This window comes from Mirounga leonina, unplaced genomic scaffold (genome assembly GCF_011800145.1).
Source record: "Mirounga leonina isolate KUSES-001 unplaced genomic scaffold, KU_Mleo_1.0 Mir_224, whole genome shotgun sequence".
Classification (NCBI taxonomy): domain Eukaryota; kingdom Metazoa; phylum Chordata; class Mammalia; order Carnivora; family Phocidae; genus Mirounga; species Mirounga leonina.
Genome location: NW_023270615.1, coordinates 19863357 through 19877817, shown reverse-complemented (window position 1 = coordinate 19877817; position 14461 = coordinate 19863357). Strand labels below are relative to the sequence as shown.

The following is a 14461-nucleotide window of genomic DNA, read 5'->3' as shown; positions in this document are numbered from 1 at the left end:
CTGGCTTGAACGCGGGAACATTAAGGCTCGCGCTGAGAAGCGTCCGGAGACGAGGCTCTTCAAGGCTGGGACGGCCCCCAGAAGCAACTGCCTCAGCCACGGGCTGGTAAACCGAGGCACAGCGGGCAGCCCGGAGGCCGGGCGCACGGCCGCCCAGCGCGCCCTCGGCGCCACGTGACGGCGCCCGTCCGTCACGCTCGGGGGGCGGGGCGCCGCCGCCACTCTCCGGCTCGCCCAATGGGAAGCGGGGAGCGGGCCGGGTAGGCGGGCCCGCCCGCCCCTCCGCCGGCCGCCCAGCGTGGGGCGGGCCCAGCCGCCGCCCTCCAGTGGCGTCGCGACGAGCCCGGCTCGGCCGAGGCGAAAGGGCGAGGCGTACGTCAGTCAAGCGGCCCGGCCAATGCCCTCGCGCGCTGCCCTCGCGCCCGCCCCCGCCCCGGCCTCCCGGCGCCCGCGCTGCTTTCCCTCAGGCCGCCGCGGCCCGCCCGCCCGCGCTTCCATCCGGGTCCTCGCGCGCGACTCTCGGGCGGTGGCGGGCGGCGGGCGCGAGGGCTGGGTCGTCCCCGTGGAGGGAGGCGGCGGATGGAGGCCTCTCCTGCGCGCTCGAGGTGGGTACGAAGACGGACGGCGAGCGCAGGCCCGTCGCCATTTTCCTTCCCTCCGAACTCTAGTGGCGGTGGGAGAGGGGAGTGCTGCGGAGGGGCCGGCGCGGGCCCGGAGCCGGGGCGGGTGGGTGGTGAGCGGGGGCGGCGGCAGGCGGGCGGGCGGGGGATGGGCGCCGCGTGGCGCGGTCGGCTGGCCCCAACCCCCCTCCGCTTCCCGCCCAGCGCCTCACGGACCGGGGGGAGGGGTCATTCTTCACATTCTTCACCCCGCCCCTCCCCCCGCCTCAATCAAGCTTGGGCGCGGGAAGTCCCGCCCCCGGGGCGCGCCCATTGGCCGGCGCCGCCTCCCGCTGTAGCGTGGCTGGCTGTGGGCACAGCCGGGTCCCCTGACGTCACTTCCGCTATCAGGTTTGTGGGCCGGGGAGACCTTGGCCTTGGGGGCTGGGATGCAGGAGGGAAGGTAGGAAGTGCGGGGGGAGGGCCGGCGCGGGCGGGCGCGGGCGGGCCCTGGGCTGGCTCCCTGCCCCTAATCCGGCCGGCCGAGCGCAGCCTCGGTCCCCGAGCAGCTGTGCGGCCGGCTCCGCCGCGGCGGCCGTCCTTGGGGGAGCGGGGCGGGCGGCGGGAGGAAGTGGGACCCCGGGGGGCGGTCTCGTGCGCGGCGACCCTTCCCCGCCGGCGGCCGCTCGCCCCGCACGCGGGCTGGCCGGGGTCGGTCCACGGCAGGCCCCGGGTGAGGAATGGGTAACCTTTCTGTCCTTGGCCCGCGATGGCCTTGGGTGTCGGAGGGGGGGGTGCGCTCGGTGCCCCGGCCCTTCCCTCGGTGGCGGACTTGTCCCCGCGGAAGAGGGCGTCCAGGCCGCGGGGCCGAGATGCCCGCCGCCGCTTAGGAGAGCGGACGAGCGTGCCGCTTCCTGGGCGCTCGGGCCCTGAAGTTAGCCGCTCCCTGAGCAGCCCCTGCTCTGCTTTCGGGCGGCCCGAAAGCCCTGCGGTAGTACAGGAAGGCTAATGCTAGGGCGTAGACTTGCACGGAGTTTGCCCGTTCCCAGGCTTTTTGCTGGCTGGCGGCTAGGTTCATTACGGTGTGTTGAGGGAGTGTGTGTAGTAAAGGAAGGGAAGCCTGTGGCTGCTTCGCGTGGGTTTGTGAGGGTGTTTGATTTATTACACACAGCCTTGAAGCTTTTGAGTTGAGAGTAGACCGACGTTTTCGTAGTTAGAAAATGTTTTTCTTTACGTTGGAACGGCTGTGGGTCCTTCCCTCTTCTCCACTAAGTTCACACTGCTGAATTTGAGAGACTCAGGAATTAGGCAGGTGTGAGGGAAACAGAATACCTGCTCATAAATAAGAGGAGGTTTGTGAGTGAGTGCAGACTTGCGGAATGAAGACATGAGTATTCTCGAGTTGGTCTTGTTTACTCCTTAAGGGCATTTTATTCGTTAGCATGAACTGGGATTTCTTGGTTTAGAGTACAGCCCGCCTTTTGGATATCTGTGCCTTTTCTTTCGATAGTGAACAGTAATAGCTTTCCTAATAGTAGGAAGTACTCTGTATTAAGAGCTGTATGCCGTTGTCTCAGACTGTAGGTCTTGACTCATGAGATCACTAGTGGGTGATGGTTAGAATTTTTAAAAAACTGGAATAGAAAATATTAATGTGTTACGTGAAACTTGATTCAGTTACATGCACATACATTCCTGTAAAATCTCTTTTTCTGGGGGTGTCAAAAAAGTTTGAAAAACAGTACTTCTAAAGGGAAGGTTTCTCACAGTACTGGTCTTCTGCAAGGAATACTAAAAGCCCTGTTAATTTATCACTTAGATTTTTTAATATCCTGAGAAGCTTTTATTTAGACAGTAAAGGATCCCAGAATATTAATTCCAGTGATTTCTTTTTTTTCATCTCTAGATGAGCGTAGAAGAATCTGGATCCCCAGTAATGAGTTGTCAACATTGCCTCATGTGACCTCAGCACTGGAGTCAAGGAGGCCTGGTCACTTGTGCCCTTTGCCTGTGTGGGTGTTCTAAGCATTGCACAATCACTTAAGAGTGGACTTCATTAAATAACCAGATAAAATGAAAGCCACTACTCCTTTTTTTGGTGCCAGGTCTTTGAAATCTAGAGTGTATTTTACAGTTACAGCACATCTCTCTTTGGGTTAGTTGCAGTCCAGTGCTCAGTAGTGACAAGTTGCTAATGGCTACTGAGTGGCTAATGTAATTCTAGTGGATTGTCTAGCTGCTTTTTAAACATTAGCTTTCTGTAGCTGTTCGCAGTTTCATATTATCAGCAGAAATGTTCCCTCTCTCTATAGCCTCATCTCAAACATGAGGAAATTGCATCAGGTGATTTCTTAGGCTCTTTGTAGGTCTAAGATTTAAGTTTTCTGAGGCAGCTGACAACTACACTTCTGTTAAGTGTTACTTTCGCTTCTCTAAGAATATTTCAAGAGATTTTAGGTGATGTTTTAAAAGGACATAATAAGGATGAATATGATTTTGGATCATTTTGTTCTGTTAAGAAACCATTTTTTGCTTTGTGTCAGTATTCATTATCAGGAAGTTATACCAGCTTTCTGTTCACTTGGGAGGTTTGTTTTTATTTGGTCAATTACATGGTAGCTTAATGTATAGGAGGGAGCATTTTTCTTAGAATTCACTTTTGTACAATGTAGATTATGAATTGTCTACCTAGAATATAGGTAATTGCAGTAAACTGGAATCTAGATTTAAAAACCAGAACATACCTTTTCTTGGCTTTTGGGGATGTGTAGATAATACAGTGATTTTTCAACCTGGGAACATATCAGTATAATGAAAGACAGGAAGACAGATTTTAAAGGATTGAGAAATAATGATGTATATATGAGGACTGTTAAGCAGAACAAGTCACCCAAGTTGTTGAACACTGCCTCACCCTTAGTATTTGCATGTATTGTAGTATTTGTAGCAGAATTTTCTTAGTTTTACAGAGGTAGTATAGAATGCTCTTGTAGTAGCAGGAAGATTGGCCCCAAAGTAACATGCAGCATTGGAAAATTTACAAAGGAATACCAAGAATTGAGTTGGCATTAGTTAACCTTTTTAAAAATTTTCAGAATTGAGGTATTTCATCTAATAGCATCTCAAGGTGCCTGGGTGGCTTAGTCGGTTAAGCATCCGACTCTTGATCTCAGCTCAGGTCTTGATCTCAGGGTTGTGCGTTCAAGCCCTGTGTTGGGCTCCACACCCAGTGTGGAGCCTAGTTTAAAAAAAATAGCATCTCTGTACCTGCTGTATGTTTAAGTGAGTGAAAGGAAATTGTCCTTTTGGAAAATATGACCTAGTATTTCACAATTTAAAACTTGACATGGATCCTCAGTGCAGTGTTTGGTAGGATAAGAAATTGAGATCTTAAAAAAAAAGGAATTGAGATCTTCAATTAGAACTGGGTTAACTTTCATTAGCAAAACTTATTTGTATCTAAAAACATTATTTTGTCAAGTTCACTTGTCAACTTATGTTGATGGAGTTGATCCATTGTTGGAAATACTGCATATGCTCTGTCAAAGGAATGAAAATGTTTTACTATTCAGCCAGCATCATCAGATAAATTATTTCATTGATGTTCAACTGAATATTTGAGATTGAAGGACATCTTTATGAAGCAGCCACTATTCGGTTTGATTATCAGCAAGTGAAACAATGATAGGACTGAAGGAAATGTTTTACTTTATTTGTATGGAAGTTTGGCAAAAATGAAATTTATACAACCCTACATAGAAGGGCATATGAGTAAAGGTTTTTTGTTTTTTGTTTTTAAAGATTTTATTTATTTGACACAGAGAGAGAGAGCACAAGCAGGGGGAGCGGCAGGCAGGCAGAGGGAGAGGGAAAAGCAGGCTCTCCGCCGAGCAAGGAGCCCGACGCGGGGCTCGATCCCAGGACCCTGGGATCATGACCTGAGCTGAAGGCAGCTGCTTAACCGACTGAGCCACCCAGGTGCCCCTATGAGTAAAGGTTTTTAAAAATAAACTTTCTGAGCTTTGATAAGAGTATGTAAATTAATGTAAAGTCTAGAAAACTAGACTTGTAGAAAATCAGCATTTTTGCCCAGAACTCTTAATAAGTATGAAGTGTATAGAAGGTAGAGTATGCCTGCTACTGGACTAAGTTTAGTATATTTTAAGAATTTAGAAGCTAGTTTGTTTAAAATACTATCTTTGTAAAATTGTCAAATACAAAGGTGAAATTTACATATTTTACGTCATTAACATGTAGCCTTCAGAATGTATATTCAGATATGTTTTTCGAACCATGATACTTAACCGTTTTGTCATAGGTATTCTTAAAAATGTGATAAAAGTCATAGATTATTGCAGAAAAATTGTATATGCAATTTCTAGGGGTTACTGTAGCCCTTCTTGAAGCCTGCTGTGGATGCAGGTTAAGACCCCTGACTTTATTGTGATGAGCACTGGGTGTTAAACGCAGCTAGTGAATTGTTGAACACTGCATCAGAAACTAATGATGTACTGTATGTTGGCTAACTGAACATAAAAAAAGAACAACCCTCACTTTAAGATGTTGGCTGTATAAGTAGTATTTAAATATTATGATATTATGCACTATGATTTACTAAAATATAAGTGGATTTTAAAATGTGTTAAGGATTGAATCTTTTAGTTATGGAACCTTAATATAAGTAGAGATAGAGGCAAACAAGCTTATTGATAATTAATAACTAGCCTCTTCGCAGCACATTTTAAATTGACAAAGCAAATTTTACATTGAACATAAGTATTTCTATCACAAGTAAATCTGGGAAAGGAAAATTACTGTCTGAGACAGGTTTTCAACTTGATTTAATTTAGTAAGAATGGTTATGATTTGTTAAGTACTTCTAGGTCATTAAGGCGTTTTGCACATGTTCCCAGTTCTTAAAACGACCCCATGAGGTGTGCATGTTAGTTCCCTAATCTGAGGTGAGAGAACTAAATCTCAGGGACGAAATGTAATTTGCCCAAGAACACAGCCACCAAGTACCTGCTCAACCCCAAAGTCATTGGCCTGAATTCTTTCTTATACTGCTATGTTCTGAAATCAGTTTATTATCATACATTTGTCCAGATTGAATTGTAACTTTAATGACTATAATTTTTAATGGGTGAGGAGTAGTTCAAGCTACAGATTGAGGTAGTATGTGAATAAGCATTGAAAGTAGGTATAAAAGTGTGTTACTTTCTAAAAAATTTATCAAAGATCAAATTCAGATAGTTTTAACTAACAGCATCTTGTCTAAGAATTTTTTTTTTCAGATTTTATTTATTTATTTGAGACAGCACAAGCAGGGGGTAGGGGAAAGGAAGAGGGACAAGCAGACTCCCCGCTGAGCAGGAAGCCTGATGTGGGGCTCAATCCCAGGACCCCAGGATCATGACCTGAGCCGAAGGCAGCCGCTCAACTGACTGAGCCACTCAGGCGCCCCTTAGTCTAAGAATGTTTTGGTTAACAATCTGATAATTGACGGTTGCAGCTACCAGATAAGGAGCATCCATTATGCACTCAGCATTGTACTTGGTGCATTTTGTATTTTATTTCTAATCCTTCTTAACAGTCCTGTAAAATTTGTCAGATTTTTATAAGTTAAAATAACAAATGCCCGGAGATTACCTGATGTAAATTAAATAAATATATGATAAAATAAAAAGCTGGCATTCAGATCAGGTCTCTGAAATACACTTTAACTATGGAAGGAGAAATCTCAACTGAAAATAAGCTAGTGACGTACACCTACTCCTTTCTCTTTCCCAGTAGCCGAGCATTTTATAGTTGTGATTGTGTACATGGTAGGGTTTTTACTTAACCTTATTTCTTAATGAACATTTCCATGGATCATCATAATTCGTAAGTTCAATCTGAATCTGAAAGCTTGCTTAATTGAACATTGCCTCCTCTCAGGTGTTAGATTTTAGTTTTCAAAATTTGCACTTATCAGTGCTTTCTAGAAAACAGGCTGAGAACTATCAGTGGACCATAAAATCAATTTATTCTGTATAATAAAATAGAAAATATAAAAGTAAGGGATAGTGTTGATTTGTAAATGTTAATATTTTATTGTACTAGTATTATCTATAGACACATGAATGTGGTTTAGAAATATGAAATACTTTTCTTGCTATGGATTGTGGAAAGGTGGAAACCACTGCTCTAATCAATAGTAATGCTACATAGTAGCTATCTGTTTCCTCTGCCCCTTGTTCATAAACAACACCCAACTTTTCAATTATATTTGTGTATGGTTTCCCCCCAAATTGAGCAGCATTTTAATAGCCCTTGGTGTGTAAATTGCCAAATTGCTTTCTACCAATATGGTACTTACATTGCTGGATCAAGAAAAACAGTACAGGGCGCCTGGGTGGCTCAGTTGGTTAAGCGACTGCCTTCGGCTCAGGTCACGATCCTGGAGTCCCGGGATCGAGTCCGCATCGGGCTCCCTGCTCGGCAGGGAGTCTGCCTCTCCCTCTCACCCTCCCCCTTCTCATGTGCTCTCTCTCTCTCTCAAATAAATAAATAAAAAATCTTTAAAAAAAAAGAAAAGAAAAGAAAAACAGTACAAAGTAAGCACGCCACACTTGCTGAGATTGAAAAATGAATACATTTTAGATTGTACATTTATTTTAGATAACCTATGTTTGATGAGGATTCAAACTTTTTTTTTTTTTTTTTTTAAGATTTTATTTATTTGAGAGAGCATGAGAGTGGGGTGAGGGGCTGAGGGAGAAGCAGACTCCCTGGGACTCTATCCCAGGACTCCAGGATCATGACCTGAGCCAAAGGCAGACGCTTAACCAACGGAGCCACCCAGGCGCCCTCAAACATTTTAAATGAGAAAATTGGTTGGAGTTGAGGGTTGGGGTAGAGGTAACCAGCTGGTTTTACTGTTGGCCGTCATTCTTTTAAAAGATCCATGCTGGTTCTAAGGAAGGATTTTGGCTTATAAAGACTTGACTTTTTAGGGACAATTATCTGCATGTTCACACCTTGGATCATCTGGCCTTGTATAATGGAAATGAGCTCAGATATAGTAAGTTTGGAGATCTAGGGCTATCTTCTGTAATTTGGGACAAGTTATTAACACTTAGCATGAGTTCCCACCATGGAAATAGAGATGATGACTATTAAATAAGATGAACATGGCACTCATGAAGGGCTTTACAGTGGGGCCTTGTGTGTGTTGGATGCATGGTAAATCTTTCCCCTTATTCTCACAGATCATTCAGCCCAGTGTTCTGATGTAACAGTGAGTGAGCAGGGCCAGGATTTGATCTTGGTTTTTGATGACTCCAAATGAGTATTGCTCCTGTGAAAGATTCATGTACAAGTTTGTGTGTTCAGTTTTCTTGGGAATATACCTATGAGTTGGAATTGCTGGGTCATGTGGTAACTGTGTAACTTTCTAGTGAACTGCTAAACTTTTCCAAAACACCTGGCGCCATTTCACATTCCCACCAGCTGTATATGAGGGTTCTAATTTTAATTTCTCTGTATCCTCACCAATGCTTACTTGTCTTTTTTATCATAACCATCCTAGTGGATCTGAAAGTGGCATCCCATTGTGGTTTTGGTTTAGATGTACCTAATGTCTAATAAATGATGTTGGGTGTCTTCTTATGTACTTGGCCTTTTGTGTTTGTTAGTCATTGGAGAGATGTCTGTTTAAATCCTTTGCGCTTCTTTAAAATAGATTGTCACTTTTATATATGGTGTGAGGTAGGGGGTCTAAATTCATTCTTTCACATGTATATATCCAGTTGTCCTAGCACTATTTGTTGAAAAAACTATTCTTTCCTCCACTGAATTGTCTTGGCACTGTTGTTGAAAGTCAGTATCTAAAGTGATCATATTGCTTAGTGCAAAAGTATTGTGCCAAGGTGTTAAATATCTTGGTCTCTACCTTTGACAGCCTCATGGCACCTTTCTAGCTAAAGGAAGGATCCTGGTCCTGAGTCAGATCCAGTTAGTTTTCTGTTAAAAAGACTACTTAGTGTTCGTTGGCATGGAATTAGGTGCATTAGGTTAATTTTTTAATTAAGTTCTTGGGGTGCCTGGGTGGCTCAGTTAGGTGTCCTGACTCTTGATCTCAGCTCGGGTCTTGATCTCGGTCATGAGTTTGAGCCCTGCATTGGACTCCACGCTCGTTGTGGAGAATGAATGAATGAATGAAGTTCTCTTTGTGTACATTAATGCATTTAATCATGGATTATGCATGAGATATATAGCATGTCTGGGTTTTGAGGGCATTAGATTTCATTAGAGGTTCTTGTGTTCCTTTATAATGGATTTTCTTTTTTTTTTTTTTGGTTTCTCGTGGAAGGATATGTGATTTTATGAATTTTCATTTCTAGCAACTAAAAAAAAATCAGAAGTTGGTAACAGTCAAGTAAGAGATAACGTACTAGATCTTGTAAATATATGGCATTAGGAGCAGATTCAGATAAACAAGGATTTAATAGTAACCAAAAATAGGAAATGAAGCACTGCATAGATCGTAAATGTAGCGAGAACTTAAAATGCTGGTTTTAGAAGGTTTGTTCAGTTACACTTATGTTCACGTTGAGTGAATGAAATTGTTCTAATACTATTTTTTCTGCTTTCATCACACAGGGAAACCAGAGTTACTGAGGAGAAAGCCTTCCTGTGGTGCTCAGCTGACCCTGGACCTTCTCTTCACTGTGGGATGAGGTAGTAGGTTGTATAGTTTTAGGGTCACACCCACCACTGGGAGATAACTATACAATCTACTGTCTTTCCTAACGTGATGGAAAAATCTACATCCCAGCGGCCTCATAGAAAGTTGATAACTAGTTATATAATATTTTAACTTGTATAAAAATGCTATAGTGCAGCATTTTTTATGTTTTGCAGGTTGCTTACTCATTTAATGATTAAAAACTTTAACAAGTACACCTAGATAGCAGTGGGGATACTTTGTTTCTCGTTTCTGTATATAAGAATAAGTGTATATCTTAATTTGATTGATGCCGATAATTTTATTTTATATTTTTCTTTTGAAAAAGATTGTGTTCTCCATTCTACAAGAAAAGATTGCTCTATCAGAGTGAGGTAGTAGATTGTATAGTTGTGGGGTAGTGATTTTACCCTGTTCAGGAGATAACTATACAATCTATTGCCTTCCCTGAGGAGTAGACTTGCTGCATTTTGTCTTTATCTAGATGATATTAAAACTCAGAAGAATTAATTTTGACATTGTTTTGTACTCTATATCAGTTGCTAATTTTCTCTTGAAGGATTGTGTACCTACAGTAGATATAGTGATCTAATATTTTTTACATTTCACATGTGTCAGAAATTTGAAATTAAAGAAAAATCTGAGTGGAGAAAGTAAATCTTAACGGGACTAAGCCCCCTTGGAATTAAGAATAGGTTGATCGCTCTGCATCCCACTGCATGTATCCAGGACGAGGTCCTGGGTGGCAGCAGTAAATACAGACTGGAAAGGCACCCTCTGAGCTGAAATGGAGTCAGTTTGCTTATTACTCCCAGTTTGGGGTTTTGGGTGGCCTTCGGCAATGTTGTAAGCAAGCACTGTTTCACTGGTATGTTGATTTGGACAGCTTCACCTCCAGCCTGGGAAATGAGCAATGGGCTCTGGGTCCTACCCTTGCTCCTGGTAAGTCACAAAGACCTCAGCTTTGCCCCCCATAGGGTCCCTTCATTCACAAAGGGAAATCCCCTGAAGCTGTCAGATGGGGAAATCCATAGTTGGTTGTTTTAAAGGAAAATGTGAGGATCATGCTAGAAAGGGCTATTTGAGTTTTAACACCCCCGAAGGCCAGTGTTTCAGCCTTCTTCAGTGGCCAAACCGTATCCTACCTTGGGCCTTTGTAATCAAGCAATACTAAAAGCTCCCTGTTAAAAGCACTTGTGTTTATTTTGTTTTGGGAGAAGAGAAAGCAGCAACGTATGGAGGTGAGGGAAAGGTAACCTCTTCCCAAATGTTTCCTCGATCTGTTCCGAATCTTATAAGATAATTCTAGTGCATTGCCATTGGCAGCAGGAACTTTGTGTTAGAGAAAACATCCAATTCTTTTGGGTGGGCCCGGCCCAGGTGATCTCTCTGGGCTGAATTTATGCTTTTTATTTTATCCCTGGGGTTTAGATGGGACACCTGCATAGTCCAGAGTTTGTTTTTGTTAGAAACAGGACATACAGGGGAGGGGGGAGACCCTTTATGTTCTTACCTTTTGGTGTGCCAAAGAAAAGTGGGAACGTTCAAGAAATCTCTTCGGCTTAATTTTTGTGAAGCTGATAAGGTGAGTAATTCACTGTGTGGCTAGTGGAGTCTTGGGGTTTTGGGGTTTTGTGACACATGTTGCCTCTGGTCTGGACGTCCTGGCCACTCTGCAGTTGGAATGATTAAGGTCTGGAGAAACATGAATCTGTATCTTTCATTAATTAACAAGGGCCCACTTCATATCCTTACTATAAGCCAAGCCCAGTAAGTAAATCAAGTTGTGGAGAACTGCTACAGTCTGTGAAAGCACTTAACTCATATCCCGGGGCCCAGGAAGGGGCCTGGCTGGAAGTAGGAAACACTTGGTGTCCAAAGGGAACTTGGTAAGTTAATGTGCTCCAGTGGAAGGTGGCAAACAGCATTTACACATACAGTGTCACCTCATTTTCCAGTGGCTCAAGAGAGGCTGGAGATTTTGTGAAATTAGATACTTAAGTTTTGGTAATCCTTTGTTTTTAAAAAGTCTTTGGCTCCAACAATATGTGGTGGGCTGGGAGATATTAGGCTTCTGAGATTTTGCATCTTCTGATATAATTGCATTTTTGTTCTTTTGAACAAGAGGCTTATTTTTAAGCAAATGCATTTGTGAATTTTACCAAGGTCATGGCCAGTAACTTTTATTTAAAAGCCTCAGTGAAGAAATTCTAATTGATTAGAATTTGGAATAAAACCCAAAGAATACGGCCTGATTTGACAGGTTAATTTGAAGTACAGCTGCCAAGTAGAAGACCAGCATGGAAAAAATGGGTTCCTAGGAAGAGGTAGTAGGTTGCATAGTTTTAGGGCAGGGATTTTGCCCACAAGGAGGTAACTATACGACCTGCTGCCTTTCTTAGGGCCTTATTATTCCTCAGTAACCTGTTCCTTGTCACCTTGTTCGGTGTAAGCACAGTTCTTCCTGCGAGTTTTCTTAGAAGTAAAAATGTTGCAGGAATAGCTGTGCCCATGTTAGTGACTTAACAGACCACACAGCCAGTGCCAGCGTTGGTTACTACAGAGTTAGAATGCAGGACTCCAAGGAATACCTGGTTGCTTATGTGCCTCACTTGGAGGTCACTGGAAAGTTTTGGAAAACAGGTTTTTGGGTTTTGGTCAAGTTGCCGTTTCTGATCTAGAAACTGCCAGCTGCTTCCCCCGTTAAACTTAATGAAGGCACCGGGTCAGGCCATCGAGACACCTGCTGCTCCCTACACTGTGTGTGCAGGTATTTATCTTGCGAGGGTCTGGGTCTGGACTTAAAGTTTGGGCAGCTCTTAGGGTGGTGTTGCATGTTGTGGGAATCCATCATTGCCTTGAGCACCATTATGGTATGTAACCCTGTGATTGAATCTTAAATGTGTGCATGGGCATTAAGTATCTTTTCAATAAAATACTACTTTTAAAACTTGTGGTTCTAAAATCATTCTTAACTTTCATCTCCATCCTTGCAGAACTAGATGTATTTAAGTATTTAGACTTGTTTTAAAATCTCTTAAAGTACTTAATTTCGTTTTTTTATGCACAGTAATTTGCTAATCATACTATTCACAGATGTACATTAATAAAGCTAATGAGCCATATCCAACATTTCCATTTTTACAAGCGCTTGTGTCTCTGTGCACGCAATTATATATGCTTGGGATGCCCCCACTTTCTTGGGAGTAATTTTTTTGTATCTCCTCAAGCAGATAGAACCTTGCAAAAATTGCTGTCCTTCCTCAGTTCCCCAGTATGGTTCAAACATCTGTTGAGCATGGGATGTGTGTGCATTAGCATCCCAGCACTAGATTTAATTTATTGCAAACTACTTGGAACAGTGATTAGAAGGTTCCAGAGTGGAAAGGTTGAAGGGGCATTCAGTGGAGTTGCACATCCTGTCGCCCTTAGAGGATGTTCAGGGGAGGAAAGGTCAGGAGGTGGGTTCTAGGCATAGTCTACAGCTCTGGGGCTTTAAGTTTCTCTGTAAATTGAGATAGTTGGATGTGGCTTCCAAGATGCTTTTTACATTGTGTATCCTTTTAAAATAAAAGATTTGAAAGATTTCAGTTGATGAGCAAAAATACATAAATTTTGTGTACACTGATTTGAGTGAAAAATGCATAGGGAAAGCGAGAAAGTGGAAATGGTACTGGCTATATACTAAGATTGGGGGTGATTCATCAACATTTCAGATTTCTTCTGCTTTTGCTTCTAAAAGTATTCTGAATTATTTCCAACCATCCTCATGGGCCATGCCAACCAGACCTCATTTTTTCCTCCATACCACTGAACTGACTTTCCATGTGTTCTTGCTCCCTTGCTCCCCCCCCCCATTTTGTTTCCTTCCACAACAGCCTTCCACTGTTGGGGTCTTGGTGAGAGGGGAGCTGAGGGGGCCCCCTGAGCATTGGCCAGTGGTGCTCAGCAATGTCAGCTGGTTGGATGGCCCGCCTGAGGGAAGCATCTGCTGGATGTGGATGCTGAGATCCTGCCTCTTGTTTGAAACCCATAACTGACAATTTCAGTTTAAAGGCTATTTTTCCCTAAGGAAGAGGGTGTAGGGGTAGAGTAGTGGCTGTGAAGACTGGGGGTTAGAGAAATCAGTGTTTCAAAGAAATACCAAGCCTGTAGGAAGCATCCTGACCAACATCCTAAAAGCTCTAGCTTCTCTTCCATCCTCAGCACGTGGTTTCCCTTCTCGAGATGTCCCCTTTTTGTCACGGAGACTGCTCTAAACTGCCTGGCAGCCTTTTGAGGAGTTCTGGGCAGTGCCGCCTATTGACCCCTCTGCCAACAGTGGGTGATTGTCACATGTGGGCAGGCCATTTCCCCAGCAAGGAGACAGAGGAGGAGGCGTGCAGGGAATTGGAGCAGAGGGTGTTAGGAAGGAATGTAGAGAGGGTGAGTAGGCCCTGATCCACACCTGCCATTAACACTTGCACAGCAGATTTCCAGCTGAGGCAGGAGGTCTAGTCGGAAGGGCTGTGGGGCTCCACCTCTCCAGTGAGCAGCTGAGCTGCTCAGGAGGCCTGTGTGGGCCCTTGGCCTGGTACAGAACTAGAGCTAATAAGGCATTTCCCCCCTTAACGTTTTGTTTGGAACAGTTTTAGGTTTGGGGCACATGGGTGGCTTAGTCGGGCTTAAGTGTCTGCCTTCGGCTCAGGTCATGATCCTGGGGTCGTGGGATCAAGCCCCCCCCCCCCCACAGTTTCCTGCTCAGTGGGGAGTCTGCTTCTCCCTCTGCCCCTCACTCACATGCTCTTGTTCTCAAATAAAATATTAAAAAAAAAAAAAAAACGTTCTAGGTTCACAGCAAATGCAGCAGAAAGTACGGAGTTCACATAACCCTGCTCCTCCCCCTCCAAACTTCGCTCCACCGACACCTGACCACTATCGTCTTAAAGCACATCGTTTCTCCCTTTGCTTGAAGTTCTTCCGCCACTGGAATTAGGCTCAGAAGCTTAGCTTGTTGCCCCATAGAAGCAGACACGGAACAGCAATGACCAGGGGACGGATTCTTGGCTCTGAATGCCAAAGTCAACTGGAAAATCAGTGGCAAAAGCAGGTACCTGAAATGATTTTTTGGCATTTTGTATAAACGTCAAGAGGT

General features: G+C 44.0%; 1 long non-coding RNA gene across 2 annotated transcripts in view; it reads left to right on the top strand.

Moving 5' to 3' along the window:
- Positions 1-1273: 1273 nt before the first annotated feature.
- Positions 1274-14461, top strand: part of LOC118026386 — a 48918-nt gene continuing 35730 nt past the window's right edge. The window contains exons 1-2 of one of the 2 annotated variants that reach the window (XR_004683556.1): positions 1274-2611; positions 9243-9320. This is a non-coding gene — a long non-coding RNA (uncharacterized LOC118026386). Of the gene's footprint in view, positions 2612-7434; positions 9321-14461 lie in introns of those variants that run through there. The other variant, XR_004683555.1, reaches the window with a different exon arrangement.